An 11,823-nucleotide genomic window follows, 5' to 3' on the forward strand; every position below is an offset into this window, starting at 1 on the left:
GATACAAAAGAGAGGAGAAGTGAGCAGAGAGACAGGGAGACCTTATACCACCAAGAAAGTAGTGCCAGGAGCATAGAGTGTCTTTTGGACTTGAGGTCCCTGTGCTGAGAATCTCCAAGACCAGGGGAAGATTAATGACAAAGACCTTCCTCCAGAGATGACCAAGACAGAACAGCTTTCCCTGGAACCAGCACCCTGAATATGGACTTCCACCCTCCTAGTCTGTGAGAGAATAAATTTCTTTTGTTAAAGCTGTCCACTTATGGTATTTCTGTTATAGCAGCACCAGTTAACTAATACTATCTGTCTCAATCTGGAAGCTCTGCTGAAACCTGTTCACCATGGGTGACCCTGCTGATGTTTGAAATACTGGTGGCATAGCATCGAGCCTTATAGCAATGCACAAGCCACCACAGTAAGACAATCTGACAAACAGGTGGTGGATCTGTAGAGTAGGGTTAATAATACATGTTACAGATTGAATTGTGTCTCCCAAAGAGCTATGTTGACATCTTAACCCTTATGCCTGTGAATATGACTCTATTTGGAAATAGGGGTTTTCTTTTGTTGTGTTAATGAGGTCATACGGGGGTGGGGGAGTCCTAAACCTTGTTCCTTCTAAGAAGTATCTTATAAAAAAGAGCAGAATAGACACATACACACACACAGGGTGAAGACACCATGTGAAGATAGAGGCAGGTGCATCTACAAACCCAGGAATGCCAAGAATTGCCAGCAGCTACTAGACCCTGAAAGAAAAAAAGAATCTTCCCCTAGACCTAAAGCCCTGATTTGGACTTCTAGCCCCCTGAACTGTGAAAAAAAATATATTTCTGTTCTTTGAAGCCACCCACTTGTGGTATTTGTGTTATGGCAGCACTAGGAAACTAAGAGAATATCTTATCCACCACAAATGGTTGGTGTGAGGATCAAATGAGATTAACTTTACAGAAACACTTTGCATACTGAAAGCATTATATAATGAAATGCTTTTGTTTTGTTTTTGCTTTTCACAGTACCTGGGACGTAGTAAAGTCACAATTTAAAAAAAAAATTGCTGTCTAGTCATTTCCAACTCATAGCGACCCTATAAGAGTAGAACTGCCTCATAGGGTTTTCAAGGAGTGGCTGGCAGATTGGAACTGCCAACCTTTTGATTGGCAGCTTATCTCTTAACTACTGTGCCACCAGGGCTCCAAATGTGCAATAATTGCCATTAAAACAAATTAATGATTAAACTCTTCACTTCCTGTTTGAGATATCAGAGGTTAAGTGATTTGTCTGAGGTTTCCCCTAGACCGTAAACTCATTGAGAACTAAATTTTTTTTATCCCCAGCATTTAACACACTGTCTGGCCCATGGTAGGTCTCAATGAATGTTTGTAGAAGGAAGAAAGGGAAGGAGAGGAGGAAGAATATCATACAGGAGGGAGTGACTGAGAGCCCTGGGCTGCTGATTCCACTCAGTCACGGCAATAGGTGCTGTATATCAGTGGTTCTCAAAATGTGGACCAATAGCATCAGAATCACTTGAGAACGTGCTAAAGATGCAAATTCTCAGGCCCCATCCCAGGCCTCCAGAATTAGAATCTCTGGGAGTGGGGCCTTGCAATCTGTATTGTAACAAGACCTCCAGGTGATTCTAATGCATGCCAAAGTTTGAGAACCATTGCTGGAGGAGAGACTCTTACTTTGAGCTTACATTTGAGGAAAATGGACAGAAAAAGGTGAATTTATTTATAGCTTTTGAATAATTTATTCTAGAAACCTAATGCAGATTATTTTCATTGTCATTTCCTACTAACTCGACACACTTATCATACAAGGGGGATACATTTCTGTAAATATTATATCAATAATGCAATACATTTTCGGTTAAAAATAACATTTACTGAATTGCTTTCTAAGTATAGAAGACTTCATGTTCATTGCTAATAATATGGATAATACTGAAAATAATAACACTTGAATAGTGTTTGCTATGTATTAGGCACTATTCTAAGCACTTTTCCTATCTTAACAAACTTATTCCTAAAAAAAAAAAAAAAAAAATCCCACGCAGCAGGTACAATTTTCATCAATTCCATTTTACAGAGAGGAAACTAAGGCATGTAATGTATGCAACTTGCATGACGTCAGATGGCCAGTAAATGGTAGAGTCAGAATTCGTATCCACACAGTCAAGTTCCAGAATTCACAGGAATAACCAGTATGCATACTATAAATCACCCATAATTTACAGATAATCACTGACTATTAACATTTATGGAGAATTTAGTATTTTCCTTCAGGTTGGCGACTGCTCTGTCCTATAGGGTGGCTATGAGTCAGACTCGACTCAGTGGCAATGGGTTTGGTTTGGTTTGAAGCCCTGGTGGTACAGTGGTTAAGAGATCAGGCTGCTAACCAAAGGTTAGCAGTTCGAATCCACAGACCACTCCTTGGAAACCCCATGGGGCAGTTCTACTCTGTCCTATAGAATCACTATGAGGAACAGTCGACTCGATGGCAATAGGTTGTTGTTGTTTTATATATATACATGCATTTAAAAAATAAAATTGAGTCACATGCTGCTGTAATCTAATTATTTAATAGTATTTGTAAGCACATTCCAATATTAGTACAATTATAAAATAATTATAATGGCTGTACTGAATTCTATTCCCATTTAATTAACCAATACTCAAGCATAACAACGATTGTGAGGATGGCACAGGACCAGGCAGTGTTTCATTCTGTTGTTCATAGGGTCGCTATGAGTCAGAAGCAACTTGACAGCACCTAACAATGATGACAGCAACTATTGTTGCAAAGAGTGTGTCCAATGTTTTACTATGATAAATAACACTGTAAAGAACATCTCTGAACTTAAGCATGATGAGTACACACTTCAGTTTTGAATGTCTGCAGCATTCTTTAACATAGACCCTTATAAATAATGAAAAATAATACTCTCCAAAGGGTCCATAATGCTCTCCATACCATAAACTTACCCACTTTAATGCTTTATGACAGCAAAATCAAATTATACACCCACTGCCCAGCAGCTAGACTACTGATACTTTGAGTGATAATTTTATTAACTTTATATTAAGGAAACAACCAACACTATATCTTCAGAGGTTCAGAGATGCAGTAATGGAAGAACTGAGTATCAATAAAAAGTCAAAATATTTCTGAAGGAAAATTAAAGCTCTCCTTGAACGCAGATTCATCCCCATGGGCTGGACAGTGCCCAGAACATAGCAAATGCTTTATGAATGAATGAATATTAAGGTTCAGTAAACAGATGAAAACACAAGAGAAACTAGAGAAAGAAAGAAAATAGGTTCTCTTTCTTGTCTTCTCTGAAAAGCACTATTCATTCCATCATGGTATGTAACTTGAAAATGATTCACATACCAACAGTAGGGAGAAATATAAATGGCAGAGCGATTTATTTACACACCACCACATTCCTGGTGAAGACTTCCCAGGCCTTAGCGTATTTGGTTTTGAGCTGCCCCTGGAGGACTCCCAAATTCAATCTCCTGAGAAACCTGAAGGAAGCTAAAATATTTAAGGCCAAATGGGAGGGGCGCATGATGTCTGCAGCAAGTAAAAATAATAGAATTACTGTGTTCACACTTATCACAGTGCGAAGGGGAGGCAGGACTCTGTAAATTCAGATCTCACCAGAGGGTCAGCTCTGGGTAAAATGTTGTAGGGAGGAGACAGGTTGGTAGTGCTGTGAGTTTCAGGTAACTTCTTCTTCCTCTGTGTGTTCTGTGTGTGGATAATCTGGAAAATGAAACACCCAAGAGTTTCCAAAATTCATAATGACACTATAGTACAGAACTGAGAACTGGGTAGATGTTGTACTTGACATTAGAGAAGAAAAAATAATTGTCAAACTAGATTTACCCTGCAGGGACCAAGCACATCCTTTCAGTGCCAGTACCAAAGAAGATCTCTTTTCCCATAATTACCTCATTCATTCTCTTGCCCAAGAAAGATTTTGTATCGCAGAGACAGGTTTTTCTCGTATAACTGATCCTTTTCAATCATGTATCCAAACCTTAACAACAGGTCAATTGTTGACTTAATTGTTTAAAAATCCTAAGATGCTAAAGCTGGAAGGACTTTAGTGGTCAATGAATCTCACATTTCTATAGTATTTTGAACAGAACAAGAGGATACTGCATGGTTTAAAATCAAGAAAGGTATTCATCGGGGTTGTATCCTTTCACCGTGCTTATTCAATCTGTATGCTGAGCCAACAAACATTATTTTACCCAAATGTTGCTTAATCGCTTACATCCTTTATTCAACATCTATTTATTGAGCACTTTCTACATGCCAATGTTGTAAGTGCATGTGAGAAAGTAATTAGCATGTAGGTTCTTGTCTTCATCTAGAGGAGGAAACCAGGCAAGAAAAGAGTAAACATATAAACAAGATGGTTTCAGGTAGCGATAAATGCTATGAAGACAATGTAATAGAGTCATGTAGCAAAGGGCGTGTGGGATTGACAGCGGCACTGGGATTGGGAGAGGGTAGTCTGGGAAGGCCTCTCTGAAGAAGTGACATTTGAAGTAAAAACTGAACTATGAGTTGGAGTTGGTTCATCATGATCTAGATGAGAAGCATCTCAAACAGGGAAGAAAGTAAGTGCAAAACCCCTGAGGCAGAGATCGCAGTTACAGTTATAGTTAAGTGGACATTCCATCTTGTCTACTAACTGAAAGCATTAGTGGTTGCATCTTGTCTCTCCCACTGAACGCATTATGAAATCCTGGACAACTTCAATATTTTCTCTGTTTGTCATAATATTGCTTATTGGTCCAGTTGTTAGGATTTTTATCTTCTTTATGTTGAGGTGTAATCCATACTGAAGGCTATAGACTTTGAGCTTCATCAGTAAATGCTTCAAGTCCTCTTCACTTTCAGCTAGCAAGATTGTATATCTGCATATCACGGGTTGTTAATGAGTCTTCCTACAATGCCACATTCTTCTTCAAAAAGTCCAACTTCTTAGATTATTTGCTTATACATACTTAAACAGTGGAAGGCAGATTGGAGAAGAAGGTCAGAACTTGAAGTACCACCAAACTAGTCATGAACTTCCTTTTTTTTTTTTTTTTCTGGTATACCCTGACCTTGATTAAAACTTAACCAGTTGCCGTCAAGTCGATTCTGACTGATAGTGACCCCATGTGTGCAGAGTAGAACTGTACTTCATGGAGTTTTTAAAGTTGTGACCTTTCAGAAGCAGATGACCAGGCCTTTCTTCCAAGTGCTTAACCATTTGCACCACCCAGAGATTCTGACCTGGATGAAAGGCAACCTGATGTCCAGAAGTAGACACCAGGTACAGAAAAGGAGAACTCTAGGAGAAGCCCTCTGGGTTCTGGAGAGAGAAGGGGAACTTCTAATGCTAAGATAGAATGAGAAAAATCCTTTGGGTTTTTTCTTTTCTCTTTTCTCTCACACATCAGCTCCCGGGTAATCCCATGGGGGCAGCAGCAGGGGCACACAGGTGTCTGTGGTCCTAAGGTGGGGAGAGCACCTCTTGCTCTTTTTCTCTTACAGTCCTGCCACCACTTGGCCCCCAACATAGACACAGTTTCAGGAAGTGCACAGCAGAGTGGGCTAACTAAATCCTGGGGACTAAACAGGGGAGCCCCAGGCAACTGGAAAGTACCAGTGAGATCATGGAAAAGCGAGGAGCCCTTGCAAGTTTGACAAACCATTTTATCACTAATATAGGAAGAGCTAAAATAGAGAGAAAATGACTAAATCTATGTAAAAATGGGCAAGAAATATGAACACAGTTGATGAAAAAATTAGTGCAAGTGACTCTTAAATTTGTGAAAAGATGTTCAATCTTGTTCATGATGAGAGAAATGGGAATTAAAACAGCACTGAGATATCATTTCTCAGATTGGCAAAAAATCCAAAAGATTGGCATCATATTCTGTGATAAGAATCTGGGGAAACTGATCCTTGCATTTATTAATGGTGGGAAGGCAAAAATGGTACAATCCCTGTAAAGGAGAATTGGCAATATGCAGAAAACTTTCATTTTCGTTTTCTCTTTGACCCAGGAGTCCCACTTCCAAGTGTTTATCCCAAAGATATGCCTGAAAAAAATATGAAAAGTTATGTTCACAAGCATACTAATTGGCATTATTTGGAATAACAAAAGACTGGAAACAACCTAAACATTTATCAGTAAGAGACTAGCTGAGCAAATATTAGTGCATGTCCACAATGGAGTTCTTTAGAACTGTAAAAATGCCATGAAGACCACTGCTTAAATGGTACTGATAAAAAATAAAATAAAATAAAAAAACAGAAAACAATAAATGTTGGCAAAGATGTGGGGAGAACCAAACCTTTATTCACTCCTGGTGGGAATGTAAAATGGTACAACTGCTGTGGAAAACAATATGGCCATTCCTCAAAAAATTAAAAACAGAACTACTTTATGACTCGTCAATCCCATTCCCAGGTATATATCCTAGCGATCTAATAGAAGAGACATGAACAGACATATGCACATCTGTATTCATGGCAGCATTATTCACAATAGCAAAAAGACGGAAACAACCTAAGTGTCCATCAACAGATGAATAGATAAACAAAATGTGATACATACATACAATGGAATACTACGCAGCCATAAAGAAAAAATGAGTTCCCAAAACATCTTGCAACCTGGATGAACCTGAAGGGCATTATACTGAGCAAAATTAGTCATACACAAAAGGACAAATATTATATGATCTCAGTTTTATGAAATGACAAGAATAGGTATATATACAGAGACCAACGTTCATTGGTGGTTACAGGGGGAGGAGGAGGAAGGGGAAATCATTCTCTAGGTAATAGTCATTTTTTGTTCATGGTGATGGGAAAGGTAGCACCAAATGTGGATGAAGTTTGCACAGCTTGACTAGCATTGTTGATGTCACTAAGTTGTACACAAGAAAAAGGAGGTACTGGTAAATGCTATGCTATATTTAATTTTGCAACAAGAACCACCACCAAACAAAGTAGGATGCATATATATATGTTAACCACCGTACCACTAGGCTCCATTAATGTGCTAGGAACCAAGATTTTCAGAATAGGAGAAAAGAAATACAAAAATCAAGAAGTTAAGCAATACCATACAGTATACCAATAAACTTTCAATCATAATTGATTTTCTTTTTATTATTTCCAAGCTCTGTCTACTGAAGTGTCCTAAAAACGATAAACCCAGCAGTAATGAGCACTGCTGATACCCAGATCATGGCTTCTAAATACCATTTCCTTAGAGAAATGGCTGACTCTATGTTGGGGAAAAAACATAAAAGATGAGCTTGGATATCTTGTCATAATAAAAAGCAAAATAGCAATTAATAAAGGCTGGTGTTTCGTCAAAAGAACCAGGAGCCAGGGTGGAAAGGCTTCTACTGGCCAAAGTTGGGATAATTTGAACATCAAAAAGAATAATAACTGTAATTGGTTGAAACAGGTCAAATATATTAAGTTCCACGAATTCATATTTTTAAAAAAGTGCTCACTTTTGAAAGATGTAGAGAACCAACTCATTATTCGAATGCTGATAAATAAGAGGATCAAGCATTTATCCGTGTTCTCAGAGTACCCAAGCAGTTTTGAGGAGAAAAAAAATTCTCTGTATAAAAAATTCCAATTAAACGGGATGAAGAAGAAATGACAGAATTAGAACATGACCATTTCACAAGCCCTGAATGAAATAATAGATGTAGGCAATAATTATCAATGGCCACTAATATTACCATAGAGGCAACCCTGTGTGCCTCCTCATGGAAGTTCCCAAGACCACTCATGAAATATTTTGCCAAAAAATAGTATCTGAATCATATCAAGCCTCCGGATCTAAATATTAGTTTACAAGGAACATGGCAGGGAGAGAAATGTGGCATACAATACAATGGGGTGCAATCAACAAAATTCAGAATTTGGAAAATTCTTCCAGATAATTGACCGTTTCTGCAACAAATAAATTGCAAGGATGAAGAAAAGGGGAAAGGAAAGAATCTGTAGATTACGAGAGACTGAGGAAATATATGAACCCAGATGCCATGTGTGAGTCTTGTATGAGTCCAAATTAAAACAGAATTTTAAAAGACATATGTATGAGACAATTATGAAATTTGAGCATTGACTGTTTCTGAAATTTTTTATGGTACTAAGGAATTACTGTTATTTTTAGGTGTGATAATGACATTGTGGTTTTGTTTTTAAAAACACCCTTTGTCTTTTAGAGATACATATTGAAATATTTTCAGATGGATGATATGATGTCAGAGATTTACTGCAAAATAATCCAGTGGGGAAGGAGGCAGAAGGAGTATAGATGAAATAAGAGTGGCAATGAGTTAATGATTGTATCTGGGTGATGGATGCATTAACCAATAGTATAATGGTTTATCATACCATTCTCTCTACTTTTGTTTATGTTTGAAGTTTTTTATAATAAAAGGTTTAGAAAGGGAAGGAGGCAAGAAAGACGAAGGGAAGAAAGAGAATGAGGCCGAGAGAGAGAAGGGAGGGGAGGAGGGAGGAAAAAAAAGATGGAGAAAAAGAAAGAAAGAAAGAAACGAAGAGGGGAGAGAGACAGAAAGAAAGTAAGAAAGAAAGAAAAAGAAAAAGGAAAGAGTGGTCTTGCCATGCATTGCATTGAGAACAAAAGTACTGGATGAGAACAGGGAAGACCAATGTAGCTCCCATACATAAGGCACCAGCTAGACTCCAGGGCAGGCACTAGGCAACCTTATCTTTCTATATTCATAGTCACAAATCTCTACTGCATTTTATCTTTTTCTTTTTATTGTTGTAGTTTAAATGAAGTTTACATTTCAAGTTGGTCTCCCATACAAAAATTTATACACACACTGTTATGTGACCCTAATTGCTCTCCCCGTACTGTGACGGCACACTCCTCCTTTCCACCCCTGATTCTCCCTGTCCATTCAACCACCTCCTAGCCCTCTCTGCCTTCCCATCTCACCTCCGTACAGAAGCTGCCCATTTAGTCTCTTGTATCTACCTGAGCTAAGACACACACTCCTCACGAGTATCACTTTATGTCCCACAGTCTAGTCCAATCTCTGTCTGAAGAGTTCGCCTGAGAAATTGTTTTAGTTCTGAGCTGATAGAGAATTCAGGGATCATGCTTTCCAGGGTTCCTCCAGTCTCATTCACACCATCAAGTCTGGTCTTCTTACTGGAGTTTGAGTTCTGCACCCCATCTTTTTCCTGCTCCATCAGGGACTCTCTGTTATGTTCCCTGTCAGGGTGGTCATTGGTGGTAGACAGGCACCATCTAGTTCTTCTGGTGTCAGGCTGATGAAGTCTCTGGTTTATGTGGCCCCTTCCGTCTCTTGAGCCAATACTCTCCTTGTGTCTTTGGTGTTCTTCACTCTCCTTTACTCAAGGTGGCTGGGACCAACTGATGCATCTTAGATGGCTGCTTGCAAGCTGTTAAGACCCCAGACGCCACCTACCAAAGTAGGATGCAGAACATTTTCCTAATAAGCTTTGTTATGCCTATTGACCTAGACGTCTCCTGAAAGCATGGTCCCCAGACTCCTACCCCTGCTACTCTGTCCCTCAAAGTGTTTGATTGTATTCAGGAAACTTCTTAGCTTTGGTTTAGTCCATTGTGCTGACTTCCCCTCTAGTGTGTGCTGTCCTTCCCTTCATCTAAGATAATTCTTATCTACTATCTAGTTAGTAAATAACTCTCACCCTCCCTCCCCACCCTGCTAACCATCAAATAAATGTTTTCTTCTGTGTTTAAACCTTTTCTTGAGTTCTTATAATAGTGGTCTTATACAATATCTGTCCTGTGACTGACTAAGTTCACTCAGCATAATGACCTCCAGCTTCCTCCGTGTTATAACATGTTTCACAAGTTCATCTTTGTTCTGTATCATTGCATAGTATTCCACTGTGTGACTATACCATAATTTGTTTATCCATTTGTCTGCTGATGGGCACCTAGGTTGTTTCCATCTTTTTGCTATTGTGAACAGTTCTGCAATGAACATGGTGTGCATATATCTATTCATGTGACAGCTCTTATTTCTCTAGGATATATTCCAAGGAGCAGGATAGCTGGATCTTATGATACTTCTATTTCTAGCTTTTAAGAAAGTGCCAAATTGATATCCAAAGTGGTTTCACCATTTTACACTCCCACCAACAGTGTATAAGTGTACCAGTCTCTCCACAACCTCTCCAGCATTTATTATTTTGTGTTTTTTGGATTAGTGCTAGCCTTGTTGGGGTGAGATGATATCTCATTGTAGTTTTGATCTGCATTTCTCTAATGGCTAATGATCGTGAGCCTTTCTTCATGTGTCTGTTAGCCACCTGAATATCTTCTTTGACGAAGTGCCTGTTCATATCCTTTGTCCATTTTTTATATGGGTTATTTGTCCTTTTGTTGTTGAGGTTTTGCAGTATCTTGTAGATTTTAGAGATTAGTCGCTGATCGGATTTGTCGTAGTCAAAAATTTTTTCCCAGTCTGTGGTTGTCTTTTGACTCTTTTGGTGAAGTCCTTTGATGAGCATAAGTGTTTGATTTTTAGAAGCTCCCAGTTATTTAGTTTCTCTTCTGGTGCTTGTGCATTGTTACTTATGGTTCGTATCCTGTTTATGCCATGTATTAAGGCTGTTAGCATTGTCCCTATTTTTTCTTCCATGATATTTATCATTTTCGATTTTGTATTTCAGTCTTTGATGCATTTTGAGTTACTTTTTGTGCATGGTGTGAGGTGTGGGTCTTGTTTCAGTTTTTTGCAGATGGATATCCAGTTATACCAGCACCATTTGTTAAAGAGACTGTCTTTTCCCCAATTAACGGACTTTGGACCTTTGTTAAATATCAGCTGCTCACAGGAGGATGAATTTATGTCTGGATTCTCAGTTCTGTTCCATTAATCTATGTATCTATTGTTGTACCAGTACCAGGCTATTTTGACTAACGTGGTGGTATAATAGGTTCTAAAATCAGGTAGTGTGAGGTCTCCCACTTTGTCCTTCCTCTTGAGTAATGCTTTACTTATTCAGGGCCTCTTCCCTTTCCATATGAAGTTGGTGATTCGTTTCTCTGTCTCATTAAAAAATGCCGGTGGGATCTGGAACAGGATTGCATTGTATATGTAGATTGCTTTGGGTAGAATAGACATTTTCACAATGTTGAGTTTTACTATCCATGAGCAAGGTATGTTCTTCCACTTATGCAGGTCTCTTTTGGTTTCTTGCTGTAGTGTCTTGTAGTTTTCATCGTATAGGTCTTTTACATTTCTGGTTAGATTTATTCCTAAGTATTTTATCTTCTTGGGGGCTATTATAAATGGTATTGATTTGGTGATTTCCTCTTCGAGGTTCTCTTTGTTGGTATAAAGGAATCCAACTAATTTTTGTATGTTTATCTTGTATCCTGAAACTTTGCTGAAAACTTCTATTAGTTCCAGTAGTTTTCTTGTGGATTCTTTGGGGTTTTCTCTGTATAAGATCATATCATCTGCAAATAGAGTTACTTTGATGTCTTCCCTACCAATCTGGATGCCCTTTATTTCTTTTTCTAGTCTAATTGCTCTGGCTAGGATCTCCAGCACAATGTTGACTAAGAATGGTGATAAAGGCCATCCTTGTCTGGTTCCCATTGTCAAGGGGAATGCTTTCAAAGTCTCTCCGTTTAGGATGATGTTGGCTGTTGGCTTTGTATAAATGCCCTTAATTATATTGAGGAATTTCCCTTCTATTCCTATTTTGTTGAGAGTTTTTATCATGAATGGG

Source organism: Trichechus manatus, unplaced genomic scaffold, assembly GCF_000243295.1.
Source record: "Trichechus manatus latirostris isolate Lorelei unplaced genomic scaffold, TriManLat1.0 scaffold00011, whole genome shotgun sequence".
NCBI lineage: Eukaryota > Metazoa > Chordata > Mammalia > Sirenia > Trichechidae > Trichechus > Trichechus manatus.